The following is a 15,549-nucleotide window of genomic DNA, read 5'->3' on the forward strand; positions in this document are numbered from 1 at the left end:
GGGGAGAGACGCTTACTCTGGTTTTTACTGCATCATTTCCCTGCTAATTATATGTATTTAATTCAGTTTTGGCATTCATGAAAGAGAAACCAGGGTTTGGCATCTTTAACAATGTGTAGCATCGCCCTATGCATGCCTTCACGTTTGGAGCTGTACTGTACAAACCGTGCTATTGACTTTCTGCTTCTGTTTTTATGTTCTACAAATGACTGACCTGTAGATGCAAGTCGCACCTCGGTCCTATCAGGTGCTTTGCTGCCTATGTTAGTGTTTTTCTCTTTTAAAAAGCTACACTGCTGTAGTCCAGGGGAAAAACTAGCTTAGATACTAGGGTGGCATTTAAAAATGAGAACAGATGCAGATGATTCCAATTAGCTTACCCCACCAGTGACTCATATTTTATCTTTGCTCACTAACCCTGTCCTCACAAATACTGCAAATACAGATGCCAAGTTTTCTCATTTTCCCCAGAGGAATAGGAAATGTGCCTTTACTGATTGACAGGTTCTCAGTACAAGGCTTTCTGTTACCACTAGCTTTGGTAACTCAGCACTTTTCGGACAGATTTTGCATCTGGTTTTGTGTGTGTTCTTGCAGGCTCTGGGAGGCACTGCACCAGAGGAGTTTTCCTGTTGCTGGGTGAGCAGCTTCTCTGTCAGGCATGAGCTTGAAGGAGGGTGGTGTGCTGCTGCTACACCTATCAAAGGGCGGTTTGTTCTCCAGGAAGTCCACCTTCAAGACAGAGCTTCAATTCAGCAGGAATGTGTTCTCTGTCTGTCTCATTTCATGAAATGAATGCCCAGCGACAGCTATAGCAACCTGAAAGCCTTATTTGGGCTGCCCATAGATGTGAGTAAACTTTTTTTTGAAAGCGTTAATGTTAGTCAATGTGGTATTAAGGTAAAGATCTGATTCTGATAGCGATCTATGTAATAGGAGCTTCAGATGAGAGTTTGACAGCGTTTCGGAGTACAGGTGATCTCTAACCAATGTCTAGTTTGCATTATCTGCAAAATCTGTCAGGAGGAAATGACAGCTCTCTTAACAGGCTGTACGCATTTATAGGGTTGAGCTGCTGAGAAGAGACTTGCTCTTGAGCAGTACTGTGCTACCAAATGCTGGCGTGCTGTCCATGTGCTTAGCAGTGACAGAAACATCCAGCAGCATGCTCCTGCAATTCACCTGCGTGCTCAAGAAGGGAAAAAGAAGGCTCGCTCTGATGGGTGAGGGAGCTTTGTATCTTCTTGGGGTTTGACAACAAACATGAGGCTTGCAGTTTAAGGGAGTTCAGAGAACAAGCCTGATGGGCCCTCAATTTACCTTTCATATTAAGATTTTTCTCCCAAGATGTCTGTTCTGCTCCGTTATGCAATCAGTATTTCACCTGGATTTTAAAAGAAGCACACTTTGGTTTACAGACGTGCGGTGTTTGCTTAGGTTGGTTTGGGTTTTTTTTGCATCTTACCATTTTTTGGAAGCCATTCATAACCCAACTTCCTTGTTTAATTAGAAACAAAAGAGAGGAATGCCGAGTAAAGGAGAGGTGGAGTGGATAAGTGGTGAAGATCCCCTTTGTTTTGCAAAACCTCACTCTTAACTGGGAAGATGCAGCTCGTTCTGTTAGCTCCTCCAGTATTATCATGCAGATGTAAAGAAGCACCTCATTTCTACTGCATACAGATTCTCTTCCTGCTGGTACTCTCTCTCTGATAGCAATCTCAGCCTTCCATTTGACAGCTCAGTTGCTGCAAAGATAGAGAAGGTTAAGAACATGAAGTGAAAAACCATCAACAGGAGCCAGTACGGTCCTGGGTAATGGGAAATCCTGTTGTAAAACACAGAGCCGTTTTACCAGAAAGACCCCCGCTAAGCACGGGGGAGAGCTGTGGGTTTATCTCCTGACAGGTATTGCAAAAATCGAGTTGTATGAATTCTTGCTGTGCTGTAGTAGTTGACGCACTGAGCTTAAACTAAATTTTAATTATACTAAACTAATTTTTAATGATACTTGAACATATGAACGGCGTGCAAAAAGAAATAAATAGCTGGATTCAGTCGGTATCAAATCTTTGCCAGAGTCCTCCTGCGGAGGTGGATAACCTTCCTGAGAGAAGGGAGCTATTGTTCCACCTCCTGCTCGCTCGGTGGTGCTGTGAGTACAGAAGAGGGTTTGTGTGCCTGAGAGCCGGCCTCTGTGTTTTCAGCCACATTGCCTGGTCCAACGAAAACATCTTTTCTCCCTATTAGCTCGTCTTGCTGAGTTTCTGTTTCTGCTTTCATCTGACTGACTTGGGTCTTGCTGGTATCTTCCTCCGGTAGCTGAAGGATCTTTTCTGGGGAAGAAAACACACTCGGTGTCCAGTCAGCCCTGCTGCAGGGGATCCACCCCAAAGGGTCATCGCTGCAATCTATGGTATGACTGGAACTAATGAAAGGGGAAATGCATTCCCTTCTCACTGGTTTTGTTGAAATTACTCATCTTTTCAAAATGCAATCTTTGCCATTTCCCTGTAGTAGGTGCATAAGAAAACTCCCTTTCCTGTTGCAGTCTGCCCTTTTTGCATAAAATGTAGCTGTGCCATCTTCTAGGGAATTTGGCAGTTGAGACTGAAATTGTATTCATAGCTCACATAAATACAGGATACGCATGCAGGCTGGCGGTGTGTCAGAACAGCCAGGATTATTTTTAGGCCTCTAGATGGCTGTGTCACATCCAGGAAGTGCAGGGAGGAGATCTCTGGTTGAAGCGCAGTATAAGAATGTATTTTTAATAACCTTGGCACAGAAAACAATTGTATTTTTACTTCTTTATAAGCTGAGACTGAGGCAAATTTGTTTAAAGGAGCTGCCTGCTGGTTGAGTGGAGCATGCAGAGAATCACAGCTCCGGGATGCCCAGAAGAGAGCTGGCTGTGTATTTAAATAATAATAACAACAAAAAGAAAACAAGACTGGATTAAGAGACAACTGAGAGAATACAGCATATATATACACTGTATATATAGGTATGTTGGCAAGGTTTTAAGTATGGAGTCTAAGTTTAGATACCTAACTCCACCTTTAGGCGTTTGATAGCAGGGCTGGATCTGTCAGGGTCAGCTTCTTCCCTTTCTCTTGTCCTTAATGGAGAATGGCATGTGTTCAACCTTTCCAGAAGTGAAGCTGCATAGTTGACAAGTTTGACATTTTTCTGGTCTCCAAATCAATGAGGCATGCTGTTTAACAGGGAGGCAGTCCTTGTTCTGCTTCCTTACTCTGTACTATTTTTTCTTTCTTGCTCTTTCTTACTCTCTTACTCTTTGGGGCTAAAGCACTCTTTTTTTTCTGTTGTTGGGTCGCTAAAAGCAGTGACTGGATAGGTTTTGTTTTACAATACACTGGAGCCGCATAGGAAAAACTTTTATTAAGATTTTGTAATTTATTTACACGTGTATGTTGCTTCCATTCAAGTTTCTATCCCTGAGCTGAGTGGAAGAAGCCCATTGTGCTTTAGAATATCAGCTGTCATAAGATAAAATGCTACTGTCCAAGGAGCACAAAGGGATGGTTAAGGTCTTCTGGGATCCAGGCCGGTTTACTTGTTAAATGTATTTCTTGTGATGGTTAGGCTAAGGCTGGCTCTGTTAATCTAGCTGAAGCGAGAAACTGACAGCAGGGGTCACACATGCTTTAGGCAATTACGTTTCTGAAAACATCTTGCCACTTTTCTAAATGCAAGATGACCCTTCTGATTAAGAGAAACAATATTCCCATGCTTTTCTGCTTGTGTCACTTTCATAAGACCCACTTCTTCATCTTGCATAAGACTTTGGTTTGCATGTTATAAATGTAAGAATAGGGAGAGATGTAGGAAACTTGTTTCCAAACAAAATCCAAGCAAAAGTTCCCCCTGAAGGCTATTCTGATTCATGGATAGGTTTGCCTTTATTAGGGGTGGACAGGTAATTGTTATAGCCCTAACCAAAAGCTGGACCTTTAGCCCTAACCAAATGCTCTAACCTGCAGCTGCAGGAGGTCCAGCTGATGGTGCAGCGGATGCATAGCGGGGAGAGTGACAGGGAGCACGCATTGCTCAGCACCCACAGTGCTTTGGTGCTGCAGAACTAGGTGTGAGATTACAGAGCCAGCTGTATTTGGTTGTCGTTCAGACCTCACCTTGGATGCTGAAGGGAGATATTTAAATGCAGGTAATATGAAAACATAAATGTTGGGAAGCTAGCATTGGCTTAAGTGAAAGATGTGCTTGCAGCACACGTTTCTTGCGACGTTGGTCAGCAGAACAACCATAAACCACTCAGATGGAAGTCTTTGAAAAGTTTCTAAACCCTCCACGATGTATCCATGTGCCCAGAGTGGTCTCAAAGCCGGGGGGAGAAAGGCTGTCTCTCATCCGCCAGTGACTTCCCAGTCACTGACACATCTCTTTTTCCCTGTATGAAGGGAAGATCTTTGAGACATTTTGGTGCTGGTCCTGGTTTTCAGCCTGCTCCTTTTAGCAGAACAAGTCTGTGCTACATCAGCTGCTTCTCCTTCCCTGAAGGCAGCGTTACTCATTTGAGAGCCTATAATAGTTCACAGTGTGTCACACAAGCTGGAAGTCACTGAGATATTATTTTTAAAGGCTGGTTAATTTTCTAATCACTGTTACTTGTCCCCGCGCAAGCTGGGATTTAAATATCCTATAGTTAAGTATTCTCAGTGTTTTCAGAACCCTATAAAAGCAAGATAAGCAGTCCCCTGCACTCAAAAGTTTCCTTTTAAAAATACATTCAAGTCAATACATACAACGATATTTAAAGACGTTACTTTAGGATATGATAGCCTTACATACTAGCAGAATTTAACATCTTGGGGCTATGAAAAAATGAAATAAACTTTGGGAAAGACTTCTGCAAAAGTGGTTTGCTAGGATTGGGTTGTAGCCAGGGAGGAAGCCACAGATAGTGGGCTCTTACAGGCTCCACTTGTGTTGAAAACTGGAAAGAAAACTTAGCAAAAATGGAGGGCTGATATCCATATATAGTATAGGTAACACCGTAAAGTTTTCTTAGTTTTATTGAAGTTATATTTTGGTCTTCTTTAAAATAATTTTATGGCTGCATGGACCAAGGGGACAGTGATGGGTGACTACCGCTCCCCAGCTGCTTGTGGCTTCTCCTCTCCTAGAGACCATTGTCCTTTCCCATCCGTGTCAGCATGGAGGAATGTGTGCCAGTGCCATTGTCTCATCTGGATGCAGCCTCTTGAGCAAGAGCTTAACGTGCCAGACTGCGATCTGAGCTCGCCGAGATGTGGGCAGCGATCCCGCTCTGCAGTACGCTGTGGGGGCAGTAAGCTTTGCTAAGAAAGTAATCATCAGGAGGAAGTGGTGCCTGGAACTGGAACAGCTTTACTTGCTAGAGCTGCTTGATCAAAGCTATATTTACAACAGCAAATCTTGCCTGCTACTAGGCAAAGAAATATCAAGATCATAATTTTGGAATTGTGTGGGGAGAAAGCTTTGAAGGTGATGCAAAGATTAGCTGCTTGATGAGAGATCCTCCCTTCTCAGTCTTATTAAGCTGCTGCAGTGAAATGTACGCATTTGCTATCAGTAAGAAAATTCTCTTAAGCAGCTGTGCAAATGAAATGCAAAATACACAGCTGAGACGTGCTCTCTGGATGTCAGGATGTGCATTTCCAAAGAAGCTTTCACAGAAGAGAACGGGTTTAGCTTGAAGTACAGAGTAAATGAGCTATAAAACAGAACAGTCTGCAAATTCCCATCGGAAGTGTCTTTGGGGGTATGATCAGCCCAACATTCCTTGCAAAGAAAGCTTTCAGCTCCCTTGCAGCACAGGAATAGCTGGGTAGGGATAGCTAAAGTAATCAGTGGCAGCATGCACCCTTCTCCCTACGCAGCACCTGAGGGCAACTTCTGAGAATTTGGTTCTATCACATGAGATACCACAGGGATTATCAGCCCAAGTGACTGTTACCACAGGTAGTGGTGGGACACCCAGGGTGTGGTGAGGTGATAAGGGACAGACCACTCAGAGAATGGCTCTCTGCCTTTAGAAGGGGTTAATTCCTGGGCCCCATTTCCATCTCCGGGTCTCTGCTTCCAGCTGTGTGTTCCTTGTGATGTCTTGCGCCCATCTGACTGCCTGGGAAAGCAAGCTGACAGACTGGTGGCAAATGGAATTAAACACCCTGCTGTTCAATCAGATAGCTCTGTGGTCAGGTCAAGCCGGTCAAAGCCGGCTCCCAGAAATGTTTGGCTGGGAATTCACAGCTCCTGGCAAGACCATTGTTTCAGTAAAGCATTAAATGAGCTCAGGACATGTTTTCAGTGAGGTATTTATTTGACGGGCTCACTTGCATCACCTAACTAAGCGAGATAGCTGTGTCAATCCAGCAGCGCCCTGCTTCCCAAAAAGGTCTCACCAGCAGAGTTTGCAGCCAGCAGTGAGGAGAGGAGGAAGTGAATAGGACAGCTCTCTTTTGCAGAGGTATGCTTTGAAGTCAACGAGCTGTGTGTATATTGTCAGCACTAGTACTACTGCGTAAGCTAGCTGAAGCAGATCCTGCCATTTCCCTGCCCACCTGTCTGCCACCATCCCAGTGGTGGCCTGGCCCAGCCGCTGCGGAGCTACTGAAGACTGTCTCAGCAATCTAACTGAAAAATAATAGGAAGAGCAGAGCTGGTATGCAGATAGTGTGTCTGATGAGGGATTAGGGCCAACAGGCCCAAGTCCATAGCTCCCTGCAGCTCTACTTGCCCCATCTAGATACAGTGGCATCTCCTGCACTGAAAGAGTTAAAGAGCTGGAAAGGCAAAGTATCGGTCTGTATCCTACCAGGCCTTCTTCAGTAGAAATTGGAGAAAACAAATATTCTCATGAATCTTCCAGAAACTGTATTTTGGTGTAGAAAGCCAGAAGGCCTGCACTCACAAGTACGTTACTGCACTGCATTTCTGAATGTGTTTGCGTGAGGCTTGTTTTGCCTATGCAAGGAAAGTGTGGCTTGTCTTCTGACAGCCAAGAAAGTCATGATGCAGCAATCTCTTTCAGATCCACCCAGGCAGATTTGGGATTTTTCCCTCGTGAGTAACACTACTACAGTTCATTTATCTCAAAATGTTCTACCATGCTGTGTCCTCTCTGGCCTTGGCTTGTTTCTGAATAACATGATTTTAAGATAAGTAAGATGGGTCAAAAGTCAAAATCCAGTGCCTGCGTATCTCTCCAGATACACAAGAAAGGCAGAAGGGGCTGCCAAGGAAAATTCACAGAATCAAAGCTACCATAGATAAAAAGAATAACATGGCTGATCTATATTGGGTGACTCTGTGAAACCTGCTGAGCAAAAGAATACCAAAAAGTCCATGGACGTGCTTTCTCTGGAGGCAAGAGAGAATTGAGACGTTAAGTCTTCAGTGGAACAAAACAAAGCATAGAACAAATATTCAGCCTGAGTTTTTCATTTGCAGTCAGAGTTTAGTTTGTGCCCTGCTTTTACGGTGGCATCAGTGGATTTGTGAAAGTTTTCTGCGTTTATTTCTAAGAGCCTTCCTTTGCATGTTTAAACTGGAAAAAACAAAAAAACAAAAAAACAAAAAAAAACCGTTCTCCACCAGATGGCAGAATCACTCACAGACCATTCCGGACAAAACTTAGAAAGCCAGCATGTTCTAAGGCTGAGTGAGGCAAGGTTTGTAATAGAGCGCTGCCTGTTAGATCAGCCAATGTAGCCAGGGGAGACGGCAGAAAAACAAGATTGATGACATCCTTCAGAAATGCATATACCGGCTGGATTTGTATATCCTCTTTCCCTGCAAACCTTGCCTTGCTGATAAAGACTATGGATGTTATCCTGTTACTTAGAAAGAGGTTTCAATTGCAGAGTGGCAGGGGTGGGGATTCCCCTTCATTTTCCTGTTTCATATTTACTCAAAACCAAGAACTTATTCTGGAACAAAACCAAGTCCCCTTTGAGAACCACCCATCTTGTTCAAGTTTCTCTAGTGCAGCTGGGCTCATCAGAGTCCTCCCTGGACTAACACATGCCACGTGGTGGCAACCAGCACCAGGTGACTTTCAGACAGGAGCTATGAAGACTTTACACTAAAAAAATAATAAAGGCAGGGTGTCAAATCTATGGACATTAAAACAGTAAAAAAGAACAAACCCTCCTGCGATGCATTTCTTCGTTAATCCAATTGTAGAAACGTTTTCAGATGTAACTATGGAAAAACTAAGACATGCACAAGTTTTTGTAGAACAAGCTCTTGGTACAAAAGTACTTTTTTAAAGGTTGAGAGAGGACATATTTAAAACGGACTGTGAAAATACTATCAAAATCTGAAAAGCGGCAGTGACATGGAGAGGAGAAAGAGACAAAGAATATGCAAGTACTGGGAGAAAGACACCAAAGGAGGCAAGTGGAGAAGTTCTGAGATGCATGTAAAAGACTGCTTGATCTCCAGAATGCCCAAATCCCACTTTCTTAGAGTCTCTCGCTGGAGCTCTGAGGGTGGAAAACATATATAAGAGCTGTCCCCGTGATTTAGAAGTCTGTGACTGTCACATACCAGGGCTTTGTCACCCAAATTGGCACGAGCAGATTAATCATCCAGGCTGCAATAACAGAACTGCGTCCCTTTGGTGACAGAAGCCCTCGCAGGAACATCCAGCTGTCTTCTTGGCCAGCTCATTTCCCTGCCGTTGTAGCTGAAAGGCCTGGGTACAGCACTTATCCCCTCGCGCCCGGCCTTGTACACCTCCCACAGAAAAATGGTTTTACTCTGTGTTAGACTGCCATTGAAGGAGAAATAATTTTTGCAGAAATCTGTAGATCTTGAGGGACATTTGCATGTTCTGTTACAGCACAGAAGTATTTCCTGGTTTGTTCTCCCTCAGCAGTGATGGTTCCTTAATTCTGCGAGATGAGGTTTAGTCCCTACTTCCCAGGCCTTTTCTTAGCAAACATCTGAATAGGAAAAAGGAACTGTGAGATGTGTTGTGAGCAGCTGCAGAATGGGAAATGGATACAAATGACACTCAGGTGGAGGCTAAATAGGTATTTTCCATGTTTTAGTGGCATTTCTGAGAGCAAGGGACAAACCCTGAGGACAGATGGAAGGAAGAGGTCCCAAATGGACCCGTTAGGAACCTCAGTGAATAAATATTTTTATCACATCTTTAATATTCACTAACTTGATGACATCATTTTGACAATATATTTAGACCGTCCTGGCAGATTCTGGCTAACAGAGAACAAGATGATTAGTTATGTTCTTTGTGAACATCCAAGTACGTGTGGGATGCAGGAAGTAAACCACATGAGCAGCCATACATAAAAATGAAAGATGCAAGTTCTAAGAGATTTCACAAATATAAACCTTCTTTGCCTTTGCCAGAAGAAGAAATTTGGGAAAGGATCACTCAAGGTGAAAGTGCAACTATATGATAGCAAGGCTGTGTGAATGTTAGGGCAGTTGAAAAAGTTGTACATACATTCTCTTCCCTTTCAGATCTTTCTTTCGATCAGAACATTAATACAGCACTGGAAACATAATGACAATTCAAAATAATAATAATAATACTTTGTTGCATGTTCATTATGGTATGCAAATTTAAAGATTAAAAGACCATGTGCTTCAGGAAGACTGCCTCTCCAGTATACCTTGCTTTCTGCGCAAAGCTCAAGAGGCCCAGGGTACAAAGTGCCATATCACAGGCTACTTTGCCTGTGTACCAAAGTACCAAACTTGGTACAAGTTTGTCTGTAGTTGTCTGGGATTCATCAGTGAATTTATTTTGTACTGTCTCCTCTTGTCATTTTTGTATTTATTCTGGCTCTAGATCTAGAAAGCCTGCCTTTTCTGTGTCTTTTTTCCTGTAAGAGAGTCTTTCAGACCAAACAGACACCATTTTGAAGGGAAAAGGGCAAGAGTGGAATAACCACTGCCTGGACAAAGAATTACACGATAGTTTATTTGCTTGTTGACAAAGAAAGCAATGTAAGCTCACTATTAGCAGTCTGTGGATTGCCATCTTCTTGGTTTGGGTCTCAGCTGGAGTTCAGGTTGATTTTCTGACCGTGATTCAGGATGTTTCAGGATGCCTGCAGATGTTCATTTGCTAGTTTCACAAGGTGAACAAAACGTCAGTCAGAAGAGTCCTTACCACTACAGACACTGAAAGGTGATTGAACTAGCATAGAGAGAGCTCCCCTCCTAGCAGAACTGCAGAACCCCTTCTCTCACACACTGTGGTGATGGTACTGCTCCCTCAGCCCAGAGAGCCTTTGGACTTCTGTGGCACAACGGTGTTCCTTACTTAGATATGGTAGTTTCGTGTTTGTGTTAAAGCAGGTATTAATTCACTGGCAGACAGCTGGACAACATAAAAAAAAACTTCTCTTCTTGCTTAGCAACAGTAGTTGCATCCAGCAATTAGGTGGTGAGGTGGCATTTCATCAGGATACACTTGAATCAAGGGAGGGCATATAGATAAAAAAGATGCAGATTCGATAGCCAGGAAGGCAAGGTGGCTTTTCAAAAGGATGACGTAGCAAGGCACAACATTTTATTTCAGGATACATACGCATCTGTGCCTGGTTTGGAGGAGACCTAATCTCAGAGAAGTTCTGAGCAAACTCATCTCAACAAACCCACTTTCCAGAGTGGGCTTTGGAATGCACGTTGAAGATTCATAACGTAACCTGTCTGTGATGGCTAGGGACTCCTGGGGTGAAATTACTCACATTAACCTTCAAGATTTCAAGAGGAAGCTGCCCCAGAGGTGGGTAAGGCTTTTAGTAAGTGCTCCAAACGACTTTGCTAACTGCTGGTATTGTTGTTTCACTCCATGCACTCTGGGTGTGTATGAAAAGCTGTATTGGTAAAACAACGCTTTCAAAAGCAGAGATCAACCTGAGAATGGTGACTTTGTAATTCACCTGCCACATCGATCGTTAGCAGAAGAGAAATGCAGAGGCTCTTTCAGGAATGGGTAGCTCCTTCTGTGTACCAACCAAATATCACACCGTGGAGCAGAACACAATCAGGCCGGCAAGGGAGGGCGTTACAGCGAGTTTATGTTCGAAAATAATGACTATTATTTCTTGTGTAATATGCAGCTCGGAAGCAAGAAGGGGAGCGTGCGGGAGAGATGCGGACAAAGACAAGTGCAGGGCTGAGGCAGTGGTAGGAGATCCATGGCCGGACCCCAGGGCAGGGCCGGGTTAAGGAGCTGCTTGTGTCACGTAACGCCCTGCGGGCCTTTGTTGTTAGTAACGAGTGGCTGGAATCAGGGCCAGGCAGTTAGGATCCGTTTGTTAACTTCCCCCCTCTAACCCAAACTGCAGCCTGACTCCCAATAGCGCAGTCAGGCTGACCTTATCGCCGGCCGTAGTTCTGTCTGTATGAGTGGTTCTGCCCGTGCACGGCACCCCGAGCAGACGGCGCTTGCCCCGCTCGCTGTGCTTGCAGCCTCTCCTGCAGTGAGGCTTTCCCTGAGCACATTTCAGACCGGGGATGCATTGCGGCGTTCCTTGGGAGCTCCTGAAAGCATCCATCTTTCGCACCAGACCCCCGTGCACCCTTCTGGGCGACTCCCTGAACAGAACGACATCAGAATGACAGTGGAACACCGAATTAAAGAAACACTTCTAAACTCAACTGGTGCCGTCCTAATTTGCTTAAACGGGGCTTTCTCTGATCTAATTACATGTAAACAAGTCCCACAGAGGGAGAGATCACTGCATTGCTCAATTTTCACAGCTACATCTTAGGAGAGCAGGACATGGTCGCAACCCACAACGTACTTCACCCCTGGTTAACAAGAGTAGGAGAAAAAAATGGGGTTTCTTCACTCAGTGATAGCCGTCACCAAAGCTGCTGGGAGCCAGAGGAGCTCCTTCCTGAGGCTTTTCCTTTTCTGTTCTCCAGAATCACTCCGTGAGCTCCTTTCAAACGTGAGGACTGAGCAGAAAACTAGAGAGAAAAAAAAAAAAGAAGAATAAAAACTTTCATTCCATGTCTGCCACTGAGCACTGCTAAGCAGAAGTTCTAGATAATGGCTTTATAATTTTGCCAGTTTTTGACAGCATACATTGTTGATTTGTTTAGTCTTGCTTTGGGCTGACTGAGATGCTACCAAATAAGAATCAGACTTGGGCAGCCAAACACTACCAGCGTCTCCCAGAAGCACAAAGAAATGTATACTTCAAGTAAACAAAAACAAAACCAAAACCTGCTGTCTTCTGATGTGGGCTTGGTTTGGCTCCGGCTGTTTCTGGAGCTGCTCACACTTAGTGCTCACAAGAGCTGTGGTGCCTGGCTGCAGGAGGCAAGAGCTCCTGAGCAGCTGCCAGAAAAACCTGCTCGGTGCTGCCTTTGCCAGTCCCCCTGAAATAATGCTACATTTTTCAAAATGTAGAAGGTTGAATCTGGCAAAGCTCCCATTTAACAGAAAAGCAGAGCATAACTTTCCCTACTAAACAGTTGCAAGAGCACTGAAAGTGCTATTTGAGTTCTCCCAGCTGCTGAGTCTTCCCCTTGATTTCCACTTTGCATTACTGTGTTCAAAATTACCCCACAGAAGGCTGCATCTCCTTTTCATTTAAACAAAATTTGGATGTCATTTATAGTACGAAGTTTCTGATGGTATTGACTGACCTCTCTGTTGGCACAAGTCTTCACTTAGCAAGTGTTAGGGTGAGTTCTCTAAACCATATTTCCTATGTGTGCTTTTTCTTACACAAGAGAAGGGGAATGTCAAGAAGGAGACAACAGAGTTCTTCCTCTGATATTTATGCAGCAGCACATCGACCCACTGGGCAGCATGCAGGGTTGTGGCTGTGGCAGGCAGCCCTGCAGCAAGCCTTGCTGCATGCACCACACAGGCTCCAGCTGCATCTCAGCGTCCTTTTTCCTCTGTCCTTTCAGCTTGCTGTGCCTGACAGACTGATCATAGCTTTCTGCCACACGAACAGAGATGCTAAGGCTTAAGAAAGGGCCCATCAGCAGAAGCCTCAGAGGTTTTTTGGTTTTGGCCCGGGAGCAGTTGAAGGATGCCACATGAGATTAGCCCAGCAGATAGCCAAACAGCAGCAAAAGGGTTAGAGAGCAGAACTGAAGAACCCTGGCCACCTGTGCCTCCGACCATCTCATGGGAACGTGAAGCCGTTTCGGGCACATGCTGTGTGTTGCCTAGGCAGTACACGAGGAGAGTCAGTAGGACGTGTTGGAAAAAGAAATCAATTGGGATGAGGAATAAAAATCTGAAACTGAAGTTTTTTATGATGTTCTGATGAGTTGGGCACCCTCACAGCACAGCAAGCCATCATCCCTTTGGGAAATGTGCTTATAGGTAAACCGGATCCATCTCAGAAAAATAACTTAGCTTGCAAGCATTAAATGATGAAACATCTATAGTTAGAGTGTGAATTTATATTGATATGGATCTCATAGTTTGTTAGCTAACGTTGATGTGAAGTGGGTATCTTCAGTTAAGGGCAACAGGCTACAGCTGCTCCAGATATTATCTGTAACATTAGAAATAAATTACAGAGAAATTGAAAACCTGTCACAGATGGGGGTTTTATTGCAGCAATGTCTCCTTTTCTTTTTAGGACCTTGAAATAGTGGGGAAGTCAGTTCTCACAACCATACAGGCTTATTACTCACCCTTCATAAAATCCATAGTTATACTTGTCCAGAATTATCAGGTGTAAGAAAATAATTGTGTGTGTTGGTGAAACAGCATCTGCTGCATTAGTGACAAATGGGACAAAAGTGGTGCAGCACTACAAGTCAGAAAATACCCCCCTATCTCTCTAGCAAAGCACATTTTTTTTTTACCTACTTAAGCCTCTCCTTCCTTGAGATTAGCCTGTCTGAGGAAAGAGGTAAGGTTGACCTTGAAGCCAGATAACAATTCTAGACAGAAACTGCTTTTTTTCCCCCTCTTAGCTGTTAATGGAGCAGTAAGGAAAGTTATTCCTTAAAGAATCACAACATACACAATCATACACCGGTCATGAGATGTTTGTTGGCTGAGAAGTGGAAAAAGAAAATAATAGCCACCAGTTTAGTACATCTTGGGCTATATTCATGTAGAAAATGTAATGCTAATATATATAAAAAAATCTTTATTTCCACACAGCCTGAGCAAAAAAATACCATGATTAAAACATGGTTCAATAATGGGATATATTTTCAGGGATGCCCCATCCCTGGAGGTGTTTAAGGTCAGGCTGGGTGGGGCCCTGGGCAATCTGATCTAGTACTTGATCTAGTGGCTAGCAACCCTGCCTGTGGCAGGGGGTTGGAACTTGATGATCCTTGAGGTCCCTTCCAACCCAAGCCGTTCTATAATTTGTTCAATGCACTACTCTTTTTTCAGTTCAGTAAAATACATTATGTACAGTGATACACTGCTTGTCTGCCATATAAGGAGAAGATGTAGCACTCAGAGTTAAATCTACTCACTGTAGCCATTCAGTTCTATCCTTTCACATTTTTGCATAGAAGTCATTTTCTCCTAATGACCTATGAATTCACAGTAAGGATCTGAGGAAGTTGTGTGGAGCGTTGAAACAATCAGAAAGCTAACTTTGCCGATGGCAGGACACTGCACTTAAAACAAACGTCCATTTGCCTTGATGCTCCGGTGCTAACAGGGATGAGCACGTTTGCAGACCTGGTGCAGCTTCTCAGCTGTCCATCGCTAGACCTTGAGCTTTACACTACAGGGACAAGAAGTCGGTCCTTAAAATCCCTCATCACACAAATACCTCGAGGTAAATCACGGCAGGAATTTTTACAATTGTTGCTGGAAATCTGCGTTTGGCCAACGGACAAGTCCAGGCAGTTATCCGCTACTTGTTGGAACAAGTTAGTTGTCATGGGAAAACAGAATTACGAAGCCGAGCTGTGGCTGTGCCTGCCTGCTCTGCTGCTGCCTATCTTCACACACCATTTGCAGCACTCCTGTTCCTTAATAAACCTTTTCACTATTCAAAAGTAATTTTGAAGTGTCATCGTGGGCAAATAAACCTGAGAATGAGAAAAGGGAGACAGACTGAAAACTAATCAGTCCTACTTGAAGCGTGGCAACTAATGAGTGCCTGCCCCAGTAACATGCTCCTAAATACCCTTCACTTAGGAAACGTTCAAAATTACAGAGCGAGACGGGGCAGGAACGTAGCTCACACCGCTCATTTCTCTTGGGAAGTAATATTTCCTGCTAGCTTCCTAAATATCAGTAAAAAAGACGGCCAAAGCGAGCACTGACCAAATCATTGCCCAGAGGCGCAGCTGCCTTTTAGCCAGGCACGACACGATGGCCTCCCCGAACGTACGCGGGCTGTTAGCAGGACCCTCCGCCTTCATTAAACTAGAAAGAAGATGGCACACGGCGGCCTTACCCTCAGCGCCTCTCCGCCCCGTAAGCCCCCTGCCCCGAGAGCCCCGCTCTGCCTGAGGCGCGGCCTGAGGGCTGCGTGCGGCGCGGCCGTTGCCCCGCGGCCGTTAGGGGGCGCTGGCGGCGGCCGCGCG

The 15,549-nt window shown here is 44.4% G+C and overlaps 1 long non-coding RNA gene across 2 annotated transcripts; it reads right to left on the minus strand.

Annotated features, from left to right (window-relative positions):
• Positions 9,955–15,543, minus strand: LOC110392791. 2 transcript variants are annotated; one of them, XR_002434622.1, is made up of 2 exons: positions 15,420–15,543; positions 9,955–11,982 (listed from the first exon to the last, which is right to left on the minus strand). It is a non-coding gene; the product is annotated as an uncharacterized LOC110392791 (long non-coding RNA). The 2 variants fall into 2 exon arrangements; XR_002434621.1 differs by having other exon boundaries at positions 15,287–15,543.

This window comes from Numida meleagris, chromosome 1 (genome assembly GCF_002078875.1).
Source record: "Numida meleagris isolate 19003 breed g44 Domestic line chromosome 1, NumMel1.0, whole genome shotgun sequence".
Classification (NCBI taxonomy): Eukaryota; Metazoa; Chordata; class Aves; order Galliformes; family Numididae; genus Numida; species Numida meleagris.